The sequence below is a fragment of the Protomyctophum parallelum genome (genome assembly GCF_964188405.1).
Source record: "Protomyctophum parallelum genome assembly, chromosome: 1".
In the NCBI taxonomy this organism is placed as follows: Eukaryota; Metazoa; Chordata; class Actinopteri; order Myctophiformes; family Myctophidae; genus Protomyctophum; species Protomyctophum parallelum.
In genome coordinates, this window is record NC_139697.1 from 48,139,095 (window position 1) to 48,153,437 (window position 14,343).

Genomic DNA, 14,343 nt, shown 5'->3' on the forward strand with positions numbered 1-14,343 from the left:
ACCTGTAACAGTGTTGAAACCACTCATACTACTGCAATACTTTCCAGTGATATTTACTATAAGGATGCATCTAGATGTTTGCCCAGGAACCAAACTAGTGAAAACAAAACATCTTCAAGCTCACCGCATGTCATGCCGCGTTGTGAGCTTGTAGATCGGCTACTTTCACTACTTTATAAACACTTATCTCCTAATTTATGGAATTACTCAGGTTTCTTTTGTTTATAAATGAAATTACTAAAATAACACCAGAGGGCCACTCTTGTTTATTTGCCACCACTGTAGCAAAAATGCATTGCACACATTAAAAATTAATTTAACATGCCCTTCATGGAGACTTGCTAAAATCAAGGTCAAAAGGTCTGACATCTGCAGTGCTGAACTAGGAGAAAGCTCAGCATACAGAAATGTTAAATAATATTTAGTTGAAAACAGTCCTATTTTGAGCAACCAGAAGTGAGGAGTAAAGAGTTTGGACTTGTTTTATCTACTTGCATAGCTCAAATTGCCATGGGGGTCTGCCAGATAAGGGGACAATGCAGTGATATCTTTGCATAATGCATATTCCTCTTTGTTACGCCTTGAAGGACTCGTCCTATAGTGCATGGACACACACACAAACGAGATCCAAACAAAAGTATATTTGTGCCGATGCCTTCTGCAAAAGGAAGGCTCTTGGTCTGCAACAAGTAAAACAAAAAAAGTATATTGGGTGCTTATGTTTATATGCAGTGAACATACCCATGTTCACTCGCCATGTGTGCCACAAGTATCTTCACCAGGTCACGTCTCCTAACATCTGTAATGCTTTTGGTCCGAGCATACTCGTTCATGATCCTCTCCCCTCCCGGTTTGTCCTTCAGAATCCTTTCAATCATCTAAGTGGGAGGAGACAAACAAGGGGGGGGGCACAGTGATAGACAGTAATATTTTTAAGCACTGGCGCAACAGGCCCTACATTTGGTGGCAAAGTATAGTTACAGTGACAAAAATGTAAACCATGCTCCCATCCCGCGACTCAGTTGCTCAGCTGAGAGACAATATTTCCTCGCTCAGGTGGGTGCGGAGGCTAGAGAAACGGGCAACTGGCATGAGAGTGGCCACCATCCCCCCTTTTCTCCGCAATTGTACTTGGCTATTTGATTATCAGAATCATCATCTTCAATTCAATCATCACCAATTTCAAACAGTCATCTGCAAAGCTTACCTGAGCGAGACGAGTCTGGTCAGCTCTGTTGCTTTGCGCAGGACTCGGCTGCAAAATTATGGTGTCATCAGAGTCTCCATTTTCTGCACTGGAGCTGCTGCAGCTGGCAATAGAGGGGCTTGGAGTGGGGCTCACTGGATCTAGCCATGTTGACATAACAGGTGATAATAATAACATGTGAGAGGGGATCGTTTGTGACAAGTGTGATGTGAAAAGACACTTTTTGTACATCAGAGCATTCTGAAGTACAAAAATACATGACATTTTAGGTTAGCCAGGACTGTGTGGATTACAAGACTCCAAATTAATTAGTAAATAACTCACCTTCAGGATCTGGGCCTAAACGCACCCAGGTCTGGTTTCTTTACAAGAAACTCAAACGCCTCCTCATCAACTTCCGTGTTCAAGTCATCATAGACTTTTAAATCCAAAATAGGAATTTAAAATTTCCTGGAAACTGAAGACAAAACAAGATTGATCAGAATCAGACTTTGTCATTGTGCTGAGAGTGCACGGGCCGCAGCAACTTGGGTCGCACTGCCACATAAATCTGTTGTGCAATTTATTAGATTTTTATTAAAGGTCACACATCTATGTCACTTTAGATTTGAACCACTTTAACCATTATTTTAAACTTTAGCTATTCAAAATATAGCTTTTCAAAATTAGCAGATATATATAAATATATATATAAGATCATAGCGCACCACTGAGTGCTGTGAGCTTGTAGACCTGCCATTTTAGAAAAATCATTAACATTTGTGCAAAATTTTGAATATATATAATTATATATATTATTTTTTAAAGCAACATTTCTAACTCAAATCTTTCTCAAGGTCTCTGGAACATATTTATAGATGGGGGTCTGCAGTCAAAATACATATAATTCTATGGGTAAAAAAAGCACCATTAATATAGAAACATATGACTCCCAGTTGCATAGGCCCTATGCATAGGGCATGCCATAGCCATTGTGAAATTTGTTTCACTCACCAGACTCCAAAAATGATTTGAAGGTCAGTTGCCCGTCGTAGCAAATGTGACCCTTACAGCCTACATCCTTTAAAACAAATAAATAATAAGAGTTACTATGACGATATAGGGCAGTGGTCTTCAACCCATTTCATATCAAGGCCCATTATTCTTTCCGCTTTTGAGCCCTGGACCACCATTTCATGAGATTTAGCCTCTCAGACCCAACCCATTGATCAAAAATAATTCTACATTCTCTAATTATGATGTATAATTGTAAATGAAGTAATGCAGATGTTTAACAATAATTTAATTATTGTGTAAAATGAAACCTCATGAGTTAAAGAAATATCTATATGGGTCAAGAGTTAAAGATCTATAATCGATATCGATGTCCGTTTGTTTGGATAGTTTTATGACCAAGCAAGCATGTTCACGGACTACACTCACTACAGTGGTTACATTAAATTACATTACCTGGTACAACATTAATTAATAAACATGATAGCAATACTGTTCATAATGTAATACTCGTGTTGCACCGACGTACATTGCGTTAATACGTTATGCTATTAATTAAAAGGTTGTTTAATCAATAGTGTGCCTGCTAACGTAGCGTTAGCCAACATGCTAACATCCAAGTAGTAACTTGTGGCCACTGGCCAGCTGGCCTGGAAGCTGTAATGTTCCAAATCAGTTACAAACATTGCCATTTACTAAGTTAACCAATAATAATCTTACCTGGTATTTTATCCATCAAAGTGAAGAAAAGGTTTAAATAAAATGAAGTCCAGTATAGTAGCGCGGTGCCGATGAGGACTGAGGAGAAGTGCCGTGTTACTTGCCCGTGTAGTGTACTGCTGTCTTCTTTAGCTGCGTTCGGAGAAAATGGCGCCTTCTTCAGATTCAAAAAATCTAGGCATAGTAGGCGTGGCCTTGCTGTATTACTCCAATAGAAATTCTTCTGGAATTTTGCTCTCACTCTATTGGTCATTGGAGATGGCCATACTAGACTTTCATGTTACACTATCACATTGCATTTAAACAAAATATTTACACAATTAGAGAATGTAGAAGAATGTGTTATTTTGTTCAACGTTTGCCTGCAGCAGATTTTCCTAATTAATTAGAGAGAATTGTGTGCGTGCGTGCGTGTGTGTTGTGTTGTGTTGTGTTGTGGTGTGGTGTGGTGTGGTGTGTGTGTGTGTGTGTGTGTGTGTGTGTGTGTGTGTGTGTGTGTGTGTGTGTGTGTGTGTGTGTGTGTGTGTGTGTGTACGGTTGTAATGCACGTAGCTCGAGAACCGGCCCACCGACTTCAAATTTGACACATGCGTTATTGCGTTCCACACCCCCACAGGGAGGGCAGTATCGAGTCAGTCGGACCCATGGTTTTCCAGAACCACCACAAAAAGGCTCTGGTCAGGCTCTGCCAGTGGGCCTAATCAATGATTGAAACATCACGGTTTCCCGAGTCCACCTCAGCGGCTCAGCCCATACATGCAGGCAGCGGGGAGCTACCGCGGGTGTAGGGGGGGTGGTCACACCCCGGCCCGGACCTCCTGAGGGTCCGGACTGTCAGATGATCGATGGACGATTTTTTACACAGTCACTCACGACTGATAAAACCATCGGGCCCCCGCGAATCCCAGGCTCCCGCAATTAACTAACTAACTCCTCTTGCTTCTGAAGAAGTCGCCGGTCGCTTTCTTTTTTTCTCTGATGTAAAGAGAAGTTTGTGGCAGCGCGAGCTGCGCGCGCGACCCATGCTGCTGCGGCCCGTGCACTCAGCACATCGCAATTTCGTTTTTTTCTGCTGCTGCAGTTGGAATTAAATAATGACAAATCAAGCAATCTTGAATCTTGAATTAACCAGATACAGAGCTTATTTAGCCTATAATAGCCTACACTTTAACAAAATATCATGTCTGTCTGATGAGAATGTACTGCGCTGCCGAGAGAGTCACTGTAAGCCGTCCAGCCAGGGCTACAAAAGTGGCAAGACCTGTCACTCATTAGTAGGCTAATATAATCACTCTGTGTGATTGCATATGTGTGGACTTCCTTTTCTCCACAGCGGACTGTTTCGATTCTAAACCCCTTCTCCTTCTTGTTGCTTTTCCCTGTGTGCGATCACTCAGCAATAAGGTGATTTAAGTGAAACAGAACACAAAGATGAGTAGTATAGCCTATTTATTTTTTTAACACGCAGCACCTCTCTCTCTCTACGTCTCTCTCTCTCTCTCTCTCTCTCTCTCTCTCTCTCTACGTCTCTCTCTCTCTCTCTCTCTCTCTCTCTCTCTCTCTCTCTCTCTCATGTGTGTGCACTGCTGCGCAATGTCACAGACACAGACGCGATCAATAATATATAGCATAAATAACAGGCAAAATATAACACTTTCCCTCTATCTGTGACTGATCATCTCCTCACACACATAACTCCTCTCTCGTCCATGCACGCCTGCTCAAATTAGCAGCAACTGTTAGCGTAAATGTTTTTTTTTCCCGTTGGGGGGGGGGGGGGGGGGGGGGGGGGGGTCATGTTCGGTGAGGCCCGGTCGTGCTGTCTCACCCCCCGGCCCGGCCCAATGTTGTTCCGCCACTGCATGCAGGCTTCTTCACCAACTGTAGAAGCTCTTTAACAGTTTGAAGGGGTTTACGGCACACAGGCATGACTTCAGTGACCTGTCAACCGGCTGGATACAGAATGTGCAGGGGTCTTAGTCATTCATGAGCATGCAGAGGACATATTTTATCTCCTTCTGACTGACTTCAATGAGCCAACAGGGACTGGGAACCAAATTCAACCAATAATGCTCTGAGCCCTGCTTGCCTAATCTGTACAGTAGGCTATGCACATTATGCAATTTGGCTCGCCGAGAGTAACGAGAAATTATATAGGTCTCCTCAAAAATGGACACTCCTAAAGGTCAACGGTCACCCAAGAGGCTTTTCAAGTGTCTCTCAGACACTTCTAAGTACGTCGACCATGAAGACTAGACGACATTCGGACTAAAAAATAAAATAAATTGTTTCAGGTAAAAGACACTTGTTCTGACTTACTTTTTGACGCTGAATCTGATATGCTTGGTGTTGTAGACATACTGGAACATTAAGCAGCTGCTGTTCAATTTTTTAGATTCCTAGGACCTTTTGTTGATCAGGCAAGTCTGACTGTGTGTGTGTGTGTGTGTGTGTGTGTGTGTGTGTGTGTGTGTGTGTGTGTGTGTGTGTGTGTGTGTGTGTGTGTGTGTGTGACTTCCGTTAATCTCCATTATGTATAACCATTCTAGTCATATGCCTACTGTTTAAAAAAGCTGGTGAGAAATGATGACCAAAAGCTGACTAGCTGCTATATAGACAAATTTCAGAAAGCTCAGCTGGTGCACTGCCACCAATACCAGTGTGCAGCATTTAAGGGTTTCTATTAAAATAATAAGGAATGGCAAGTGAAAGGGTATTAGGAGGACTGTACTGGTCAAATGACGTAAACTGCACAGTTCCCTCGCCATTTGTGGCTCAAAGTGGGAGGTCACTCATGACACCATGACCCAAATGGCATTGAGGATTCACATGACTTCACTTGGCATATTAATTCATCTTTCAACTGTCTTCCAGGACATTCTTCCCAAAACATTGCAGCTCATTTGTCTGTAGTTAGATCGACGTATGATCGACCACACAGAGTTGGAAGTGGACTACAAAATAATTTACAGGCACATACAAAATGTGCATGGTGCCTGTCTGTGTTTTGGTAAATGGCACCATCATAATATGACATCCCAGTCTCCCACCTGTCCAGAGGGGTTTGAAAATGTCTGTCTGTCTGTCTGTCTGTCTGTCTAGATATATAACGACTGGCTGCCAAGGGTTATTGAGTGTGGGACAGGAAAATCTGCGGCGCCGATCTACAAGCTTTCAACAAACTCAGGATATGCATCAGAAATGTTCGTATTCTAGAAGAATCTTAAAACCGGAAATTAGGGATTCTTGCTATTTTCGCCCTCAGGTCATTTTCGGAACACATACATGACAAAAATAAAATTACGCTCATATCCTAGTACAATATATTGTTCCAGGGTGTATATTGAGTTCATATTTTACATAATATGCCGCATTTCAACAAACTCAGGATATGCATCAGAAATGTTCGTATTCTAGAAGAATCTTAAAACCGGAAATTAGGGATTCTTGCTATTTTCGCCCTCAGGTCATTTTCGGAACACAAACATGACAAAAATAAAATTACGCTCATATCTTAGTACAATATATTGTTCCAGGGTGTATATTGAGTTAATATTTTACATAATATGCCGCATTTCAACAAACTCAGGATATGCATCAGAAATGTTTGTATTCTAGAAGAATCATAAAACCGGAAATTAGGGATTCTTGCTATTTTCGCCCTCAGGTCATTTTCGGAACACAAACATGACAAAAATAAAATTACGCTCATATCTTAGTACACTATATTGTTCCAGGGTGTATATTGAGTTCATATTTTACATAATATGCCGAATATCAATAAAACTCAGGATATGCATAAGAAATGTCCGTATTCTAGAAGAATCCTAAAACCGGAAATTAGGGATTCTTGCTCTTTTCGCCCAGTGTAAGCTATTTTAATGATTTTTTGGCGATCTTGGACGCCATCTTGAAAATAACACCTTTGGGTTGATCAAACTTTGGTAAACTTTTAGTATGTTATTGGGGACACCTAATACTACAAAAAACAGTTGAGAAACCTTTTGTTGCAATTTTTTTAGGGTAAGGTGCTTTTTTTTCATAGATTTACTCGGCTCCAATAAATTATCTTACTTTATAGAGAGCAGCCAGCAGTCCTCCTTCAGGCCAAGCCAGGGTCTTTTTGCCCCATTTGGCACTGCTGCTGAAAGTGGTAAGAGATACATATCAGTCAGACTGTTTACAAATACAATCATAATTAAAGCTGTACACAATAAATTATCTTACTTTATAGGGAGCAGCCAGCAGTCCTCCTTCAGGCCAAGCCAGGGTCTTTGTGCCCCGTTTGGCACTGCTGCTGAAAGTGGTAAGAGATACATATCAGTCAGACTGTTTACAAATACAACAGAAAACTCTAAAGATGTACACTAACACAATGTTTAAACTTTGCTTCATAGACCGCACACAGCAGGACAGAAGACAGCAGACAGGAGGACGTGGGACACAGGAGGCCATGACTGTTCGCCCGAAATATTGTAAGATATTCTGATGACTCACTCAAGCCAAATTACTCTTTGGTAGAGGTTTGTGTTTTGTAGTAATGTAGTCATGATGCAACTCCAAACCTTTTTGAGATATGTTCAACAGTTGTGCTGTTGCTAGATAATCCAGAATGGTCTCCCCATTTACACAGCACAAAGAAAGAGGGGAAGGTAAACTACACAACCAAAACCTCTACTTAAGTCTAGTTGTGCTTTAAAGTTTACAAATTTAACAATTTAACCCAATGTGAGACATGTTTGAATATTACCCAATAGTAATACTGCTGAATAATCCTGCCTTGCCGGTGGCACCCGGGGGGAGGATAATTGCCCCACGCCCAACAACTACCACTTCACCACCCACTTCCACAAGTGGTAAGATATTCAGATTTGACATGAAAGTTCTGCAATACAATCCAGTACAGCTCAATATAACACATAATTCAATCTTACTTCATAGTCTGCCAGGCCGAATCCAACACGGAGGTAACGGTGCAGGGATGCCGCGGTCCGCCACCACCACCTGCTCCTCCTGTCTCGGGACCTCCCTCTTCTGCAAGTGGTAAGATATTCAGATTTGACATGAAAGTTATGTAATACCATACAAAATATGTAATACAATACAAAATCCAGTGCAGCTCAATATAGCTCAATGTTCAATGCTTGAACCTTTTTAAATAGCATCCAGTCGAAGGAGGACCAGGAACGTTGTGGGGGAACAGCCTGGTCTAGATGATGCATTTGAGAGGGAGGTGATGGCGGAGCTCCACAACAGACCTGATGGGTCAACATATTTTTCATTATTTGTGGCCAGCGAGCTCCGGGACATGGATCCCCAAACAAGGCTGGCGTTGGAAATAGACATTATGAACCGAATTTTCCAAGTGAAATATCAGGCCAGAAATTAGTGGCTGTAACATTTTGTTTGTTATGATTGACCCTTTTTTGCATTTTTGTTTTTTTGCCTTGACTTAGCCTATTCAGTGCATTGTAGGCCTACTTTTGTGCATTCTTTTTCAATCTACTGTGTTTTTTTCTTGAAAATAAATGAAGACTAGACTGTCAAATCAGTTCATTAAGTTGTGATTTGTTTGTGTGAAGATTGACAGAACAGATGGGTAATAGATCATTTTTAAAGGTTATTTTGTATGCCTCAGGTCTTTACCGTTTGTCTTTGTCTGCTAACTAAAACCCAGAAGAACCCAGATTTGTTTCTAACATACATTTAGCCTTGAATAATATAGTGGGTGTCAACTATTTCAATACTCATGTCATGTTTGCAGGGCCGGCCTTCAGATCAGGCAGATCAGGCAAATGCCTGGGGCAACAGGAGCGTGAGGGGCAGCAGAGCCGTCAGCCCAATCGCAGAAACATTCGCTTTTTTTTCAAGCAGGCACGGAGCGCTCCTAAACAGCTGAGCAGGCTGCTCCTGTGGTCATTTTTATGGCCACAGGAGGGAGCTAATCGTCCAGTGTGAAACAATAATAAATCAGTCATATGTATTATAGCCTTTGTGATATAAATTACTCTACATTGGTCACGGGAGGGGAGGCATCTGGAAATATTATGCCTGGGGCAACATTTTCAATAAGGCCGGCGCTGCATGTTTGTTGCTCAACTTAGTGCTTAACCACTTAAACCCTAGTCTAGTCTTGGCAAAAAATAGCCGTTCTACAAGCTCACAATGCGTTGCATTGCAGATGCACTTGTAGATCGGCTATTTTTGGCTAATGTTCCCCCAGACTATGGACTACTATGGGTTCAAGTGGTTAAAAAATCAAACCAGTGTGAACCAAGTGGTGCAACTCCCATCTATTGGTTCTCTGTATCGTTCCAATTTGTATCATTCCAATTTGTATCATTCCAATTTCTTCTCTGTATCGTTTCAATTTCTTCTCTGTATCGATTGCGTCCAGCAGGTGGCAGCCATGTCACATACTTCGTTCCATGCTCACACAGGGGTGGGTACACACACACACACAAACAGGCACACGGACATTGTAAGCTGGATGTAGAAGTGGTTGCACCCAAAAAAAAGGACTTTAAAAAATACTACTAAAGGAAAGGACTGTTATTCCAAGGCTAGGATAGGGGGAACTACCCATAGATCCGAAGTCCCGTTAGTCCGAACATGCACTGCTCCCGTGCTTGCGGTTAGGTTTAGGTTTGCTCCCGTGCTTGCGGTTAGGTTTAGGTTTGCTCCCGTGCTTGCGGTTAGGTTTAGGTTAGGGTTAGAGATAGGGATAGTAATTTCGGAACAATGAACCTTCTGACTAATGACACGGCACCAGGATAGGACCCGCCACAGTGGTGTCCGATTAGAACTTGGGCCACGTCATTGGAAAGATGGTCTAAGGAAGCTAGTTAAAGGTACCTTGGACTGTAGGAGTCGTATATGGTCAGTACCTTGGCTCGTATGGGTTGAGGTGTGCTTGATCGTGATCGTCTACTGAAGGTCAAAGGTCTTGAATGTAGTCTTGAAGAGGTCTTTGTCCTGTATCCTGTGTCTTGAGTGCGTTGGTTGAAATCTGGGGAGGTCTGCTCCTTTTATACTATTCTGCTGAACTGGTTTAGTCATCCTGTTTATGTGAGAGGTGTCGTCTTCTCTATGTATGGAGATCCAGCTGATGATGGATGTGTTGGTTTTGCTCCATATATGGAGATTCAGGTGATGAACAGTCAGTAATGTCGAGGTTAGTCAGTTCCATATATGGAGATCCAAGTAATATAGAATTGATGATGTCAGTTGTAGTACTAACTTGGCAGGTAAGTATGATAACCTGACAAACCATCATCAAGGTGATGTGAGAGCATTTGTAACAAACTTTGAACTATTTCTTCTGTGTAGCTTATTGGTTTCTAAACAACATTTTTCCCAGGGTAGCTTTTCCATAGTTCAAACCATTTCCATGGTGTCGTTCAGTTGGTACTTTAAGGTAGATAAATTCACACTGTGACATGACTAAGAAGATGACAGAATAATTGTTACAGTGGGAGTAAATAGCCAAACCCACCGCAGTCATGGGAATCCAAATGTGTTGCATTGGTCAGTTTTTAATGGACAGCCCTTTGAAGGGTTCGCAGGATTATAATGGTGCTGTTTGATTGTAGTCTTGAACAGAACATTGTCTTGCAGGAGGGAATCCAGGTGGGGAGGGCAAATGCCTGTCGCTCAGACGATTCCTTCTGGGGGGTCAGGTGAGGATGATTGCTCAGTGGGCTGTGGAACTAGGATGAATAGTGTGGAGCCTCCCAAATGTGTTAGTTGCTCACGGTGACACTACTCACCGTCAGTTAAAGGGATTTAGACCGGTGCAGGGTCACCAATGTACTAGGGCTGTCAAAGTTAACTTGATTAATCGCCATTAACTCATGGTTATGTTAATCTAGATTAATTATTTTAATCGCATAATTATTTATTTGAGCTATAGCCTACATATAGTTTAGGACACAGCTCTCCATGTCCGTCAGCATGCTCCTTCCCAGCAAGCACGGTCAGGACCTGGACAAATTAGTGACGTCTCGATTGGGGCCAGATTAAGTCAAACCAAGTCCATCTGGCCCAGAGTAGATCAACCGGTTTTCAACCAACATAAATTCTGCCCACAGACATCTCTGGATGAATCAGAAAGAGTCTGATATAGGCCAGATGAAACTAGTCAGATCTAGCCCAGAATAAGCTATATTATTTCAACTGGTGAAGACGTCCTGGAAATGACTAAAATATCATAATCATCATCATCATAACGTCAACATGACGTAATTTGGCTTGCTGAGTTATGTTTGGCTGGTATTTGTTGTGGATTTCCATGATCAGATCTTAACAGTATAATCAGCCTATTGTTAATAGACATAAATGTAGCTAAAAGGATAATATAAAAGTCCTTCAATTGTGGTCCTATTGGAATGGAACATATATCTTTTTTCTTTTTCACATGTTACTTGAAGATTCTAGACAGTATTTGTCATTGTTCCAATAATAAACAGCAAGCAATTAAGCAAAGCATTTGCCTCCCTACCCCCATGTTGATAATACAGGTGTGCCAATATATCAATATATCGCAAAACGTCCTCAATCAATACACCGTTACAGATATCGTGATATATCGTTCATGAAATCGGTCCAGGTTCATTGCACGTTATGCTTACCATTTCAATGTGTCCATCTTATTTCGTTGCTTGTCAATTGCATTGTCACTACCTACAGTATTTTAGTGATGGATTGATTAGTTAGTACGAGTAGTACCCATTGTGGACAGACAAGATGTGGACAGGTTGCGGTCAGTGATTTATTGTTTGGAGGAGGCAAGATTCATGTACTTATTGGCCAGTTTGTGACGCAAAATATTTTGTACGATTTTGGAATAAATACATAATTCCAAATTTTTGTTTGCCTTCTTCTTTCTTAACGTTTTTGCAATATTGCAATATATCGAACATCGTGATAGTTATCGGGCCTACTATCGCCACAGATATCATTGCTAAAGATCTGTTTATGGTAGAATTAGAACAGATAAAAATATGCGGTTAATTTGTGATTAATCAGATTAAATATGTTTATCGATTGACAGCCCTAGTACTCTATACACAGACAAATATGGCTGTGGCAGAAATAAAGTTGCACAAAAAATGTCCACCACAGTAAGGACCCAGGACTGCTGGCATCACGTGCTCGTCTACAGCCTCCCCCTGGGTGACAGCAGAGTGACTCCAGTACCAGGAAATGTAGAAGTGACAGAATTACCGGGAAGGGGGAAAAACTTGAGGGAATGCTAATTGCTTCAACATTTGCCCTTTACAGTCTCTCCACCAGTGTCTTGATAAGACTGTATATGACATTCTTTGTTGATCTTCAAAATAGTGTTTGCCTTTCTCTCTTTTTGGTCCACATCTGCATACACATATCCAATATGAAGGATGAGGGAAGACTTGAAAATAAATGAGGGGTGTCATGGTGGCTAGATTCCCTTCATGGAGGACAAGTCTGTGCATTTGTGTAATGTGGGGAGACACTGTCCTTAACAGATGTGGGTCAGGAGGATCCAGGACCCAGGGTACAGTACCGAGTACAGTATTGCATCCCAGGACCCGCGGAGGCTGACAGGTTTGGGTCCTTTCTCATTTTAGTGAGTGATGCAGGATGCTATTTGCATCACTGCTGAAGTATGCTGCAGCTTTAATTTGCCTTAGTTGGATCGCACTTAGTCTGGAACCTCCCCCTTGAGCTTTCCGCCATGGGTGACCCTACCAGGAGCAAAGCTCCAGACGGCATAGCTCTCAGGTTCATTGGAACTCACAAGCTTCTCCACCACTACAAGGTGGCGACCCGAGGAGAAGAAAAATTAAATGGAGAAGGAAAATTAAATGAGGGTAATGGGTAGGTGAGGATTAGGGCTGTGCGATATGACGATATATATCGTATTTTCGATAGAAAATGTCTATCACGAAAAATAAGCTATATCGTTTATATCGCCGTTTCGCTTTACGACAGTGTTTACGGCAGTATTTTACGTCACAGCGCTTGCATGCCCAGCAGCCCACCGCACTGAAAACAGTGAGCCAAGTAGCCAACACGACCACAACACAAACCGAGGAGCTTGCACCTAAAAGAGGGGCAACGTCTTCCATTGTATGGAAGTGGTTTGGATTACATGAAGGGAGATGATGGCTGACGAGATTCAGAGCGGTGTAACACTAAGGGCACGTTCGGAAATAACACACCGGAGCGCACTCATCTATCAGTTTGCATTGCACAGTGCGTCGGTGCGTCCAGTGTGCTATTTCCGAACGCGCCCTAAAGTAACCGGCCATTCACTGTTATAAATGCAGGTTTCATGTTGGATCAAATTGATAAACTGCGTGAGCCACGTATGTTTTACACAGTTGAACAATAATGAGCTCGTCCGTCGTCGGTTGCAAACTTCTTCTAAGACTTCCCTCTTACCTGTGCAGTCCTCTGCTGCGTGTTCGTGTCTGTCTTGTTTTATTGTTCCAAATAAATTATTCCATTTGAAAAGTCCTTAATTCAGCAACAGCTTCCAACAACAACACAAGACGCTAACTTAAGTTGGGATCATAAAAAAAAAGGAAAAGAAAAACCTCCACTTTTCCCATATGCACAGCTGGGCATGGAGAGTTGACGACGCGGTGGCGTTCTCTCTCACTCTATCGCCTGTAGTCAATTAAACATCGTTAAGCTGCCCAACGTCTTTAACAAACTAAACTATAACTACAACAGAACATTTTGATTCCCTATACAGAGCTTAAAATGAACTGAAACAACTATAGTGACAAACTGTGACATGAGATATTTATTTTTTCCTTAAGCCAATTTAATGCAGACACAGGCCTGTCCTTCTGTGTCTGAATGGGAAAGTCTTATTTCTTTCTTTTTTCTTTTTAATTGTCATAATAATAATAATAATACTTTATTTGTATAGCACCTTTCATGACATGAAATGCAGCTGTCAAAGTGCTTTACAGAGCAATGGAGAAAAAAAGAAAAGCAAGGCAACGACATTAAAAAACAAGCAGTAATGCAATACAGTGAGGACATGAATAACAAAAAATAAAAGATCAATTAAAAGCAATGTTGTAGAAGTGGGTCTTGAGCTGAGCTTTAAAAATGTCTACAGAGTTGAGGCTGAACAATTGAGTTCAGCCTCTAATTATTATTATATAATTTTATTTTGTAATATTTTTGTACTTGCTTTAGGCCTGTCTGTGCATGGGCAGGGCATCAGTATTATATTAATATAATTAGACTGGATAATGTGAATTTACATTGCAGCATAAGTAATTGGCATAAGTTTGATATTAGCATAAGTGTTCTTTTCCTGTTTTTTGAGTGGTGCAACCACTATAGACAGCTATGTGTGTGTCCCTGTCCCAGTATCCGAGCACGGAAATAGCATAATTATTGTCACCACCAAGTGTCACTGT

The 14,343-nt window shown here is 41.5% G+C and overlaps 1 long non-coding RNA gene across 1 annotated transcript; it reads right to left on the bottom strand.

Annotated features, from left to right (window-relative positions):
• Nucleotides 1-558: 558 nt before the first annotated feature.
• LOC310855889 lies at nucleotides 559-1,627 on the bottom strand. The gene is made up of 4 exons (XR_014569037.1): nucleotides 1,532-1,627; nucleotides 1,208-1,347; nucleotides 742-878; nucleotides 559-595 (listed from the first exon to the last, which is right to left on the bottom strand). It is a non-coding gene; the product is annotated as an uncharacterized lncRNA (long non-coding RNA).
• Nucleotides 1,628-14,343: the final 12,716 nt, after the last annotated feature.